The sequence below is a fragment of the Melospiza georgiana genome, chromosome 17 (genome assembly GCF_028018845.1).
Source record: "Melospiza georgiana isolate bMelGeo1 chromosome 17, bMelGeo1.pri, whole genome shotgun sequence".
NCBI lineage: Eukaryota > Metazoa > Chordata > Aves > Passeriformes > Passerellidae > Melospiza > Melospiza georgiana.
In genome coordinates, this window is record NC_080446.1 from 14,243,728 (window position 1) to 14,256,942 (window position 13,215).

A 13,215-nucleotide genomic window follows, 5' to 3' on the forward strand; every position below is an offset into this window, starting at 1 on the left:
CACTCCTCCCCCTGCTCTGCTGTCCCCATGGGCAGTGCCAGGCCCCTCAGGTTTCAGCACAAACATCTCTAAGGCTGGAGAAATGCCCTTGGACTGTTTGGATTGCTGCCCCAGCTCCCAGGCCTTCTCTTCTCCACCCCCACACTCACACTGTCCCTGCCTTCTGTCCCCCCTGGCCCCGTGTTCCTCCCAAAGGTTTCAAAGCTCTCTGATTTTATTCCTGCTCTGCACACACTCAGCCATGCTCAGAAAGGCTCAGAAAGCCTCTCTGGTGCCCTTCCCTTGTTTCCTACATGCCTCTGCCATCCCTGCCTGCCCTAGGCCTGGCTCCCTGTCCTGCTGGCTGCCTGTCCCCTCTCCCAGCCACGGCTGGGGATCCCCAGCACCCACCAGCTCCAGCCACATCCCTATGGTGACTCCCAGCTCCCCGTGCTGTGCCAGGCTCCTCTCTTCCCCTGACGCCCAGCCAGGCTGCCATCACTGCAGGGACAGCCCCTGGGCCTGGCTGAGCACAGAGCCACCACCCTGATCCCCGGGAGGACACGGGCCCTGCTCTGTGTGTCCCCTCATGAGGGACAGCCCTGGAGCCCAGAGGGACACACGGTGCTCAGGATGCTGAGTCTGGCCCAGTGCTGAGCCCAGCGAGCTGAGAGGTACGGGATGGACCCGGGTGGCTTTGGGATGGACCTGGGGTGGCTTTGGGGCTGGTCCCAGGGTGGCTTTGGGATGAACCTGGGGTGGCTTTGGGGTGGCCCTGGGGTGGATTTGGGGCTGGTCCCAGGGTGGCTTTGGGATGAACCTGGGGTGGCTTTGGGGGTGGACCTGGGGTGGCTTTGGGGCTGGTCACGGGGTGGCTTTGGGATGAACCTGGGGTGGCTTTGGGATGGCCCCAAGGTGGCTTTGGGGATGATCCTGGAGTGGCTTTGGGGATGATCCTGAGGTGGCTTTGAGGTGGCCCCGGGGTGGCTTTGGGGTGGCCCCAGAGTGGCTTTGGGGACGGTCATGAGGTGGCTTTGGGATGGCCCCAGAGTGGCTTTGGGGACGGTCATGAGGTGGCTTTGGGATAGCCCCAGAGTGGCTTTGGGGATGATCCTGAAGTGACTTTGGGGATGGCCCCGGGGTGCCTTTGGGATGGCCCAAGTGTGGCTTTGGGGATGGCTCCAAAGTGGCCTTGGGGACAGCCCCGGGGTGCCTTTGGGGATGATCCTGGGGTGGTTTTGGGATGGCCCCGAGGTGCCTTTGGGATGGCCCAAGTGTGGCTTTGGGGATGATCCTGAAGTGGCTTTGGGGATGACCCCGGGGTGCCTTTGGGATGGCCCCAGATGCCTTTGGGATGGCCCCAGATGCCTTTGGCACTCCCAAGGGCCCGGGGGGCACAGCCCCAGCTCTGTGCGTGCCCAAGGGCAGTGGAGCTCCTGCAGGGGCAGCCTGGGGCAGGGAAGCTGGAGGGTGATTCAATGACAGCCCTCCCTCCGTCTGCTGGCGGATCCTGCGCCACGCCCCACAAAATAAAGTTCTGAAATGTGCTGCCCATTGCCCATCCTTGCTGTGCAGACACTGCTCTGCTCCCCCTGCAGCCCAGCCACGCCTGAGTCCCTCCTGTTGTGCCATCAGTGCTCCAGGTGTGTCAGTGCCTCAGGACAGCCCTCCCCTGCTCAGGGACATTGGGACATTGCCCTTGCACTGGGGCTGCCCCCAGGTGCCAGCCTGGCACTGAACCAGGGCTCAGCACAGCAGCTCCTGCAGAGATCATTTCCCCTCTGCCCTGAGCTGTGTCACCCTCCATTGTCCCTCCTGGATCACCAGGAATGAGATCCATTTGTCTTCACTTGGAGAAGCCTCTGGAGCTGCCTGTGGCTTTCCTGCAGGTGCCCAAGCCCCTCTTCACTCTGGTACAGCTGAGAAATGGGGCTTTGGGCTCCTTCATAGAAAAACCTCCCCAGCTGCCCTTCATCCATAGAATCCCAGAATTCCAGAACGGTTTGGGCTGGAAGGGACCTCGAAGAACATCTTTGTTACAACCCCCCTGCCCTGGGCAGGGACACCTTCCACTGTCCCAGGCTGCTCCCAGCCCCATCCAGCCTGGCCTTGGCACTGCCAGGGATCCAGGGGCAGCCACAACTTCTCTGTGTCAGGACCTCCCCATTTTTACAGGGAGTAATTTCTTCTTAAACATTATAAAATAATTAATTCCTTAATGTCTTCCTAAATCCCTTTCTCTTTTTCCTCCACACGGCCTTGGCTGGGCTGCTGACTGAAAGCCCAGCAGGGGCTCCTGCAGCCTGCCAGGGCTGCTCCATGCCCCTGGCACTGCACCTGGCCTGGCCTGCTCAGGACACTGAGTGACTTTCCTGAGCAGCAGCCACCCAGACACTCACAGTGAAATCAGCAGCAAACATCATCACCTGTGCCTTCCTTTCCTGTCCTTCCAGCACTTGGAGCAGCCATGAGGCTCAGGATAGGCAGAGGGATGGCAAAGCATTGCTCCTCATAGCCAAAAGGTGCCAGGCTGCCTGGTGCCAGCCCTCCATGCCCTTGGCATGGCTGGAATGCCCTGCCCTGTCCCCCTGGGGTGCCCTTCAGCACCCACCCAGCTCCTGCTCTGGCTGCCCCAGTGCCTCTGCCCCCCAGGCTCCACCATGGACAAATAACCTGGAAAATTACAGTTTAAGAGGAAAAAATTACACATTTTGAAGCTGATAGCTTTTCAGAGAGGGGGGCTGGAAGCATGAGGAAAACCTTCACTGCCCTGCAAAGGGAGCCAGGCACCCCTGGAATTTGGGAGAGGAAAATTCCAGGGTTGAGAAAGACTTTGGAGGGTGCAGAGAGCACTGTGGGGCTCGTTGTTCCTCTCTGCTGGGCCATTTCCCCTTAGGGATGAACTGAATGGTCAATTCTGTATTCAGGACTGGGAAGGCAGCTGCACTTTTGCTGAATCTGCTACAGGAAGGAAAAAAAAAATCTGTATATTTCCATTTTCCTTAGAGAATGAAGCCTCTTCCCCAGAAAGCCAGCCCTCCATTTGCAAAAGCACCCGGGCAAAGGGATGGGAAAATGCCCGTGGTCGCTGCTCCCACCCCGTGCTCAGCCCCAGGCCGGGCTTTAGGCAGGTGCAGGCACTGACTGCAGAGGTGTTTCACAGAGCTGAGCAGTCCTGGCTCTGATCCCTCACTCCCACGGGGCAGCCCTGGCCAGGCATCCCAAACCAGCAAAATCCAGGGGTTTGGAATCCCCTCTGAAACCAGCAACACCTGGATCAATGCCTGGATCACTCATTGAGGGCAGTCTGGGATCCCTGGCACAGGGAAATCCAAGAGCTCTTGCTCGGTTCCTGCCTGGACCCATGAAGGCTCCTCAGCTGCCCTGCACACACCTCCAAGGGCAGCCAGAGGGACAGGCTGGTCCCCAAAGAGGCTGCTCAGCCCTCCCGAGGGCAGGGCTCTGTGCCTTGGGCATGGGAATGCCCTCCTGGCATGGGAATGCTATCAGGGCATGGGAATGGCTGCATGGGAATGGCATCCTGGCATGGGAATGGCATCAGGGCATGGGAATGGCATCAGGGCATGGGAATGGCTGCATGGGAATGCCATCAGAGCATGGGAATGCTATCAGGGCATGGGAATGGCTGCATGGGAATGGCATCCTGGCATGGGAATGGCATCAGGGCATGGGAATGGCTGCATGGGAATGGCTGCATGGGAATGGCATCAGGGCATGGGAATGGCATCAGGGCATGGGAATGGCTGCATGGGAATGGCATCCTGGCATGAGAATGCTATCAGGGCATGGGAATGGCTGCATGGGAATGCCATCCTGGCATGGGAATGGCTGCATGGGAATGGCATCAGGGCATGGGAATGCCATCAGGGCATGGGAATGGCTGCATGGGAATGGCATCAGGGCATGGGAATGCCATGGCTGCATGGGAATGCCATCAGGGCATGGGAATGGCTGCATGGGAATGGCATCAGGGCATGGGAATGCCATGGCTGCATGGGAATGCCATCAGGGCATGGGAATGTCATGGCTGCGTGGGAATTCCATGGCTACATGGGAATGGCATCAGGGCATGGGAATGCCATGGCTGCATGGGAATGCCATGGCTGCATGGGAATGCCATCCTGGCATGGGAATGCCATGGCTGCACGGGAATGCCATCAAGGCATGGGAATGGCTGCATGGGAATGGCTGCACAGGAATGCCATCAGGGCATGACAATGCCATGGCTGCATAGGAATGCCGTCCAACCAGGAGAAAACACCGTGGTCTCAGAGCATGTCAGAAATCTCAGAGCACGTCAGGAGCAGGCACTGCCCTTCAGCCCAGTCCATGGCAAGGTCACCTCCAGCCCACGGCAAGGATGTCACAGGGCAAGGATGTCACAGCCCATGGCAGAGTCACCCGCAGTCCATGGCAAGGTTGGGCATGGGAATGCCATCCCACCAGGAGAAAGCACCCTGAGATCCAAGAGTGTGTCAGAAGCAAGCACTGCCCTGCAGCCCAGCGCTGGCAAAGTCACCTCCAGTTCACATCAAGGACATCCCAGTCCATGGCAAGGACATCCCAGCCCGTGGGAAGGTCACCCCCAGCCTGTGGGAAGGGAGACACACGTGCACCAGAGCGACCAAAAGCCCTGAGCAGAAGAGGAGCAGGAAGTGAACAGTTGAGCCTAATTTGTGCGAGGCTGTAAATGAATTTCACTGTGGCAGATGGTCAGTGGATTATTTTCCAGAGGGTTAGGCAAGACCCAGATTAGGAAAAGCTGAGAAATTTTGATGTGGCGTGCAGGACGTTATCCTGGGGCTCAGGACCCTGTGCGTGTGAGGGGGTCCTGACTGTATGTGAGGGTCAAGGGGCCCCGCCTGAGCAAAGCTGGGCTCTGCAAAACTGCAGGTGTGGGGCCAAGCGTGCAGCCCCCGTACGCCGGGTTGGCAACACCACCAAAAGGTGCCCCCTGAGCTTTCCATGCCCCTAAAGCAAAGCTCCTGGCTGGGGAGGCTGGCGTCCCCCGGCTGGGTCAGCCCGGTCTCAGGGGGCACACCTGGGTTGGGCAGGGGGGCCGTGCCCTGCCCTGGCTCTGCCCGGGGCCGTGCCCACCGCCCGCAGCCCCAGCCCCTGGCCGGGCATCCTCGGGAGCGGGGCTGGGGCTGCCGTGCCGGGCTGGGCGGGGGGTGCTGCGCCGGCCCCGCTCCGCTCCCTGCCCTGATTTCCTGCTGGAAATCCCAGAGTCTTCTCCAGATCCAGCTCTGGTTTTGGGGGCAGCCATCTCCCTCTCCCTCTTTCCTCTTCCCTCCTTCTGCTCTCCTTCCTCCTCCTCTCCCTCCCTCCTCTCCGCACTGTGCTCTCCGGGGGCTCTGGGTACCGCTGCAGCATCGCCAGCCCCCTCCATGCAGGCGGCTGGGGCGCGGGGCGGAAGGGGAGGGCTGCGGGGGCCAAGCTGAATGAATGGGCATCGCCTCGGTGCCGCTCGAGCCTCCGCATAGGGGCGAGGCGGCCGCACCGCGCCGCGGGCAGGGGGGCAGCGGGGCCGGCCAGCGGCCGGGGCCGGGGCCGGGGCCGGGCCGGGCCGGGCCGAGCCGAGCCGGGCCCCCCGCCCAGCCCGCCGGGGCGCTGCGAGCAGCGGGCGCTGCCCCGCCGAGGGACCCGCACAGCCGGGCCAGGTGAGGAGGGGCTGCGGGGGGCGCCGGGAGCGGGGCGGGGATGGACGGTGCGGGGCCAGGGCACGGGCGGTGCGGGGAAGGGCTCGGACAGTGCGGGATGGAGCGATGGACGGCGTGCGGTGAAGGTCTGAGAGGTGCGGGAAGGAGCTGGATGGTGCGGGAAGGGGCCGGCTGGTGCGGCAGGGGTGGCCGGACGGTGCGGGAGGGATGGCCGGACGGAGCGGGGTGTGTGGCCGGACGGAGGGGACTGTGTGGCCGGACGGTGCGGCAGGGATGGCCGGACAGAGCGAGGCGTGTGGCCGGACAGAGCGGGGCGTGTGGCCGGACGGTGCGGGAGGAACGGCCGGACGGTGCGGGAAGGGGCTGGCTGGTGCAGGGCTGGGCTGGCTGGTGCGGGAACGGGCAACAAAGAGTTAAGTGGCTGCGGAGCAACCGGGCTCAGCGTGTGTGTGAGTGTGTATGTGAGGGTGAGTGTGAGTGCGGGTGCGTGTGTGTGAGAGACATCCCGCACCCCGGGGGCGTGGCCCAGCGCACCCCACGCGTGTCCGTGCGGGGCAGCGGGCGGCCGGCTGCGCTGCGGGCTGCGGCGTGGCGGGGCCGCGGCTGCGCAGGGGTGCGGGAGCCACGGCAGAGCCCGGCCCCGCCGCTGCCTCGCTGCTCCCCGCATCACCAATATCACCAATATCGCAAACATGTGCGTGTGCGGGAACCCCGGCCCGGCGCGTGTGCGGGGACCCGCTGCGGAGCCGCGCCGGCTGCGGGAGCCACGGCACAGAGCCGGGGTCGAGCTGCGGGGCTGAGGGCGGCCCCGATTCCCGGTGCGTGCCCTCCGCAGCGAGCCGGGGCGGGGGAGCGGCCCCAGCCCGGCCGTGCGGGTGTGCGCGGCCCGCGCCTGCCTGTGTTCCCATCGGCGAGCGTGTCTTCCCCTCGGATGTGTGTGTGCTCCGCTCTGGGTGCGTGTGCATCTCTTGGATGTGCGTGTTTTCCTCTTGGATGTGCGTGTGCTTCCCTTGGATATGCGTGTTTTCCTCTTGGATGTGCGTGTGTTCCCCTTGGATGTGCGTGTGCTCCCCTAGGATATGTGTGTGTTCCCCTAGGATATGTGTGTCCTCCCCTTGGATATGTGTGTGTTCCCCTAGGATATGTGTCCTTGGATATGTGTGTGTCCCCTTGGATGTGTGTGTCCTCCCCTAGGATATGTGTGTGTCCCCTTGGATGTGCGTGTGTTCCCCTAGGATATGTGTGTGTGTCCCCTTGGATGTGTGTATGTCCCTTTGGATGTGTGTGTGTTCCCCTAGGATATGTGTGTGTTCCCCTAGGATATGTGTGTGTTCCCCTAGGATATGTGTGTGTTCCCCTAGGATATGTGTGTCCTCCCCTTGGATGTGTGTGTGTTTCCCTTGGATGTGCGTGTGTTTCCCTTGGATGTGTGTGTGCTCCCCTAGGATATGTGTGTGTCCCCTTGGATGTGTGTGTGTTTCCCTTGGATGTGTGTGTGTCCCCTTGGATGTGTGTGTGTCCCCTTGGATGTGTGTGTGTTCCCCTAGGATATGTGTGTCCTCCCCTAGGATATGTGTGTGTCCCCTTGGATGTGTGTGTGTCCCCTTGGATGTGTGTGTGTTCCCCTAGGATATGTGTGTCCTCCCCTTGGATGTGTGTGTGTCCCCTTGGATATGTGTGTGTGCCCCTCTGGGGTTGGTGTGCCCCTCTGGGGTTGGTGTGCCCCTCTGGGGTGTGTGTCACACACACGCGTGTGCAGCGGTCGCTGGTGATGTCCCTGCAGGTGTGCAGGGCTGGAGGTGTGTGCCAGGGAATGCTCAGGGGTGCTGGAGGGAGAGGGCTCACTGTGTGAGCACGCCTGGGCCCCAGCCTGGCTGCAGCCTTGGGGGTCTGTGGGCACCTGTCCCCATGTCACGAGTGGCCACTGGCACTGAGCATGGCCTTGACCTGTGTTTGCCATGCCTGGGATGTGCCCTGTCCTTCCCCTGGCAGGGATGGTTTGCAGTGTGTGGGCAGTGGCTGCGGGCAGAGCTCCCTGACCCTCAGCCCTGTGCCCAACCTTCACCCTTCTCCCAGTGGGTTTTCCCATGTAAATGTGCTCCAGGTTGCCCAGAGCTGGTGGGGCTGTGGGCAGTGGAGCCCATGGGGAATGGAGCTGGCTGGCAGCGAGTGGCAGTGCCTGGCAGATCAGTGCCTGCTGTCCCTGTCCCTGTGTGCCACCCCTGGTTCCTCTTCAGCTGCACCACGGGCTGGGATCAGTCCCAGGGTTGTGGTTGGGTGGTTGCACTATCATTAGGCTTTTGGAGGGGCAGACAAATGTCCATCCCCGTGCCAGTCCCCTGCAGGAGAGAGGTGCCACATAACAAACTCTGCTCTGGGCCTTTGCCGTGACGCACTCTGGAAGCTCAGGGCCAGGATGAGGCCCGGGCAGGAACGGGATTCAGAGCCTTGTTGCCATCATTTCCATTGGAGCTTGGCACCAGCATGCCTTTGAGGAGCAGAGCCCTGCTGACTTTCCTGCCCCCGTGCCTGGTGTGGGGCTGGCACCTGCATTGCCAGGGGCAGCTGTGTCCGTGTAGAGGCGTGGGGCTGGCATTCCACAGGACCCGGGCAGCCTGGAGCATTTCCTGCAAAATGGACTCTCGGAGCCTCATGAATCCACCTCCACTGCTTCTCCTCCGAGGAAGCAGAGCACAGAGCCAGCCCAGGGGCTTCTCGCAGGAAGCTGTCACCTGGTAGGAGCCGCCACTCCTGCTCTGGGACAGGGAGCTGCCGCCTGTGCTGGCAGGAAAACAGGGCTTTTCCAGCTGTGGGCTTGGCAGATGTGGCTCCGTGTCTGCAGCAGCCCTGCTCCCTCGCTCCTCTCCGTGTCCGTGACGCACAGTACGGATGGAAGCATGGCTGTGAGTGGTGAGGAACAGAGCAGCTCCAGGGAAACGTGCCACTCTGCAGCAGGGGACTCCTGCACCTTCCCACACCCTCATGCTGGGCCCGGTTTCACCCTCCAAGCATCAACATCTGGTGAGCCAGAAAAAAAATGTAAATCGAATAACCATCAGGAGTAATTGGAGACCCGTTTGGAAATTGGTTTGCTACCTGCATGCCTCCCAGGCAAGCTTTTCCCTGTTAACCATTGTGCATCTTTGCATGAAAAACGAGGCTTTATTTCCAGCCTGGGTAGCGGCAGCGCAGCAGGATCGGGATGAGCACGCTGTGTCCCCTCTAATCTGCCCACAATCAGCACCGAGCGCTGCTGCCACGCCGCAGAGATGGAGAGCCCTGGATCCAGATGGCAGCTGCCTCCCCGCATCCTCCCGGTGCCATCCGCAGTGCCGGGCAGCAGCGCAGGGCACAGTGCAGGGCACAGCGCAAGGCACAACATGGGGCAGCAGCGCAGGGCGGCAGCGCAGGGCACAGTGCAGGGCACAGTGCAGGGCACAGCTCAGGGCACAGCACAGGGCACAGTGCAGGGCAGCAGCGCCAGGCAGCAGTGCAGGGCACAGCGCAGGGCACAGCGCAGGGCATCAGCGCAAGGCACAAAACAGGGCAGCAGCGCAGGGCATCAGCACAGGGCAGCAGCGCAAGGCACAGCACAGGGCACAGCACAGGACACAGTGCCGGGCAGCAGGGCACAGCACCGGGCAGCAGGGCACAGCACAGGACACAACGCAGGGCACAGCACAGGGCAGCAGTGCAGGGCATCAGCACAGGGCAGCAGCGCAGGGCACAGCACAGGGCACAGCACAGGGCACAGCGCCGGGCAGCAGGGCACAGCACCGGGCAGCAGGGCACAGCACAGGACACAACGCAGGGCACAGCACAGGGCAGCAGCCAGGACTGGCCCTGGCATGGCTCTGGCCCCGACTGGCACCTGCGTCCCTCATTTGCTGCCCAGCTCAGCCAGGGCCGCCAGCCCAGGGCAGTGCTGGCCTGCCAGGAGCTGGGCTGGCTCCCGTTTGCTCCTGGATGGGCTTCAAGGAGCTCATTCCGAGCTCGTGGGGTTTTTCTTGCCCTGTTTCCAGGGGAAATCCTGCCCAGGATCCACAGCTGGCTGTGCTTGGCCCAGCCATGCTGGGGTGGGCAGCCCCCAGCTGCAGCCCCCCTGCCCCTCTGTGCTGGGCAGCCGGGGCAGGCTGAGCACTGCCCACCTCCCACCAGGAGCCTCTGGTCACACTCACTGAGGCAAAGGGGCTGCAGGAGATCTCAGGCTGTCACTGGGGTGCTCAGGGGCAGTCATTTTGGGCACTGAGGCTGCTTTGTTATTCTCATTTCAGGAGTGTGTTTAGCTCTGTGCAGAATAAACAGAGGAGAAGGTTGTGCTCAGGTCTGTGAGGGAAGCCCTTGGCTCAGGGTTGGAGGTGCTGCTGGGTCCCTCCAGCAGAGTTTTGCTGAAGCCACACTCCGGAGGTTGGCACCAAGCTCCTGCAGGCCGGGCTGGGCCTGTGCGGCTCTCCATGGCAGGGTTTGCAGATGTCTGTGTTCCTCACCTCGTAGCTGCCCACAGATCTGCTCTGGAAAGTCCTTTGTGTCCATCTGTGGGCACAGACTGCGGCTACAGCAACCATGCAGCTCCCAGTGCACACTGCTGTGGGCTTTGTGTGTGACCCCTGGTTTGGGTGTGCAGGAGAAGGTCCTGAGCCTCTTCCTGCTGCAGAGACGTTGTAGAGGGAAGGTTCCCACCATGCTGAGCCCTCCTGTGCCACTCTGGCTCTGCTCAGGAAGGCTCCCATGGATGTCAGCCTTTCCTGTGCTTGTCTGGTGGCTCTGGACCATGGGCTGTCAGGAAAATTGTCTTTCATGAGAGCTTTGCCTGGCTGCGGCTCTTGGCCAGGAAAGCAAAGCTGCTGCAAGGAGGCACAGCACAACTTCCAGAGCTGTTGTGGAGATCTTGTGGTTGAGGATTGGAACTAGATGATATTTAAGGTCCCTTCTGACCCAAACCAGTTCCTGATCCCATGGTTCTGTGGTCTTATGGGGTTTATGCCCTCCAGGGTTGAATGTGATGAGGGCAAAGAGACAGACAGCCCCAAACCACACTGTGCTGGCTGTGGGATGGTTTAGATATCCCTGGGCTTGGCTTCTGCAGTCCCTGGGATGTGTGGACCCTTCTGCATATCTCTTGATCGACTCCCACAGGGAAGGACCCCATTTCCTCAGGCCTCCAACAGCTTTGGGTTTGGTGTCTCCTGCATCTCCCCTGCTGTCCATGGGGCTGCTGCTGAGGACTCAGAGCAGCTGAGCTCTCTGCAGGAGCTCTGAGGTGACACTTGTGCTGAGGAGGAGTGGTGAGGCCTGTGGTGAGCATCATGAGAGTCTCCTTACGTCAAGTGTTTAATATCCCAGTCTCTGAGCTGTTTGTCTCGTGTGTCTCCGCAGGACTGGGACCACCCACACCATTTTCCCTGGCAGGTGACAGACGGGTGACAGCACCTGGCTCCAGCCATTCCAGGGGGGCTGGACAGCCTGCCTGGGGGCGGGGAGCCTTGGTTCCCCTCCCCCCTGCTTCCCTCTCAGCTGGGCTGAAGGGTTTTCTTCACCCAGTGTCTCAGGGCCTTGGTAGAGGAGCAGGTGCAGGAGGTGTCACTGATTCCTCACGTTGGTCCTGGGCTGGCCCAGCTGATGGTCAGGAGTCCGCAGCGAGCAGCTTCCCTCCTCTGGGAGAGCTGGGAAATCCCTGCAGTGAGTGTCCCTGGGGTGTTCAGGGCATCCCCTGGTGCCCTGAGGAGCCTGTGTTGGTGCCTGCTGTGGTGTGAGAGCCCCTCTGTGCCTGGGGTCCCCCTGGCGAGGCAGAGATGAGCTGGTTGTGTGTCAGACCAGAGACCTTGGCTGCAGCCACAGAGACTCTCAGGGTGTGCTTTGGGAACCCCCTCATTCCCTCACCCCTGTGCTCCTCGGCTCTCTCTGTGCCCCCAGGTCCTGCCCAGCTCTTGCCCTGTGCCCACTGCCCGCAATCCGAGCTGGCACAGCCCTGCCGTGCTCTGCTGTTCCTGACCCTCAGGCTGAGCCCTCCCGGGGTGGGCAGGGCTGTCAGCACAGCAGCACCCCAGGGTATTTATAGATAATGGTATATTTATATAACATTATTTATATATTTATAGATAATGTTATTCCCTGCCAAACTCCCGGAAATGGCTCAGTGTGTGTCAGAGAGAGAGGGTTTGAATGGCTCCGCTCTCACTGCGGGAGCGAAGGTGACGCTCCCTCGCTGAGCCTGACAGACTCATCCTCCCATGCTGGAGGTGGGATGGGTGGCTGGGTGGCTGCTCTGGGGCTGGGCTGGGCCACCGTGGGCTTGGGCAAGTCCTGGGCACGGGCACCACAGCCAGGTGGGACAGGGACCTGCTGCCCTGCCCCAGGGCCACCTCCCTCCTGGGCAGAGCTGCTGGGGCAGCCAGGGCTCAGGGCTGGGGTTAGGACTGACCCAGTTGATGGACAAGGCCCTTTGTCCAGTGATTTTCTTGTTCTGAACAGTTTGAGGCAATTTTCTGAACAATCAGAAAAGGCTGGTTTGGCATTTCCTAAATATCCCAGCCTCCTTCCGTCTCAGCTGGGCACTGCTGATGGTTTGGGCAGAGCTCAAGGCCCAGTGACAGTGTTAGGAGGTGTTTCAGCTGGCTGGAGAACGGAGGTGCAGTTCTCAGCTGTCCCCTCACAGCCAGTGGAACCATTCCCTGCCTGCTGTGGGGAAAGCCTCTGGGATGGGAGCACGGATTTCATGGCAGGCCAAGGTTGGGGTTGTGCTTTCCAAGTAGGATACATGGAGGGACATGGACAGCCAGACCTTCACAGCACAGAGGTGTGTCCCGCCCTGCTCAGCATGCAGTGACACTCCCTGAGGGGGCGATGCTCATGGAGGGGATGATGCTCTCAGAATTGCGTGCCCTGCATGATGAGAGAAGGGATGGGCAGGGATGGGGCACCCAAGCTCCCCATGAGCTCCTCGGTTCTTTCCTGGCCCTGGGCAGGCTCGGGAGTCCTGTCCCCAGCCTGGGCTGGGGCTGTGAGGAGGGGACAGCAGCCCCCGTGTCCCCACAGGAGCGGTGGAGCCCGGCTGGGCTCAGAGCCCCCCATGTCACCTGGGGACAGGAGGCTGCTGCAATCTGGGGCTCCCCAGCTTTGGGGCCCCAGGGAATGGAGCGAGGCCTCAGAGCTGCAGGAGCCTCTGCCCATGTGCCCCATCACCCTCATGTCTGCGGGGCTCTGTTTGAAGCTGCGGGCTGGGATAATCTTCCCCCATCCCTGAGGAGAGAGCAGCTCCTGGGGCTGCTGCCCAGCCAGGGCCGGTGCCTGGGGGTCGGTGGCTCCCTGCAGCCCCCCGGCCGTGCTTCCCACAGGCACAGCAGCCAGGCCCTGCAGAGACAGCTCAGAACGGGGACCGGCTGGTGTGGAGAAAAACGCCCTTCCCACACAGCCCAGCCTGTCGTCCCCTCCCGTGCTGCTGTGAGGAGCTGCCGCTCCCTGCCGGGGCTGCTGCCCTGCGGGCTGGGCACGCCTGAGCCCCAGAGGGTGCCGTGAGTGTCCCCGGGCCCACAGGTTCCCTTTGCCTCCCGCCCTG

The 13,215-nt window shown here is 61.8% G+C and overlaps 1 protein-coding gene across 1 annotated transcript in view; it reads left to right on the forward strand.

The window, feature by feature from the left end:
• Window positions 1–589: 589 nt before the first annotated feature.
• Window positions 590–13,215, forward strand: part of DLGAP4 (DLG associated protein 4) — a 174,005-nt gene continuing 161,379 nt past the window's right edge. Inside the window, exon 1 of the mRNA XM_058036413.1 lies at window positions 590–653. The gene's annotated coding sequence lies outside the window, so the exon portion shown is untranslated. The remainder of the gene's footprint in view (window positions 654–13,215) is intronic.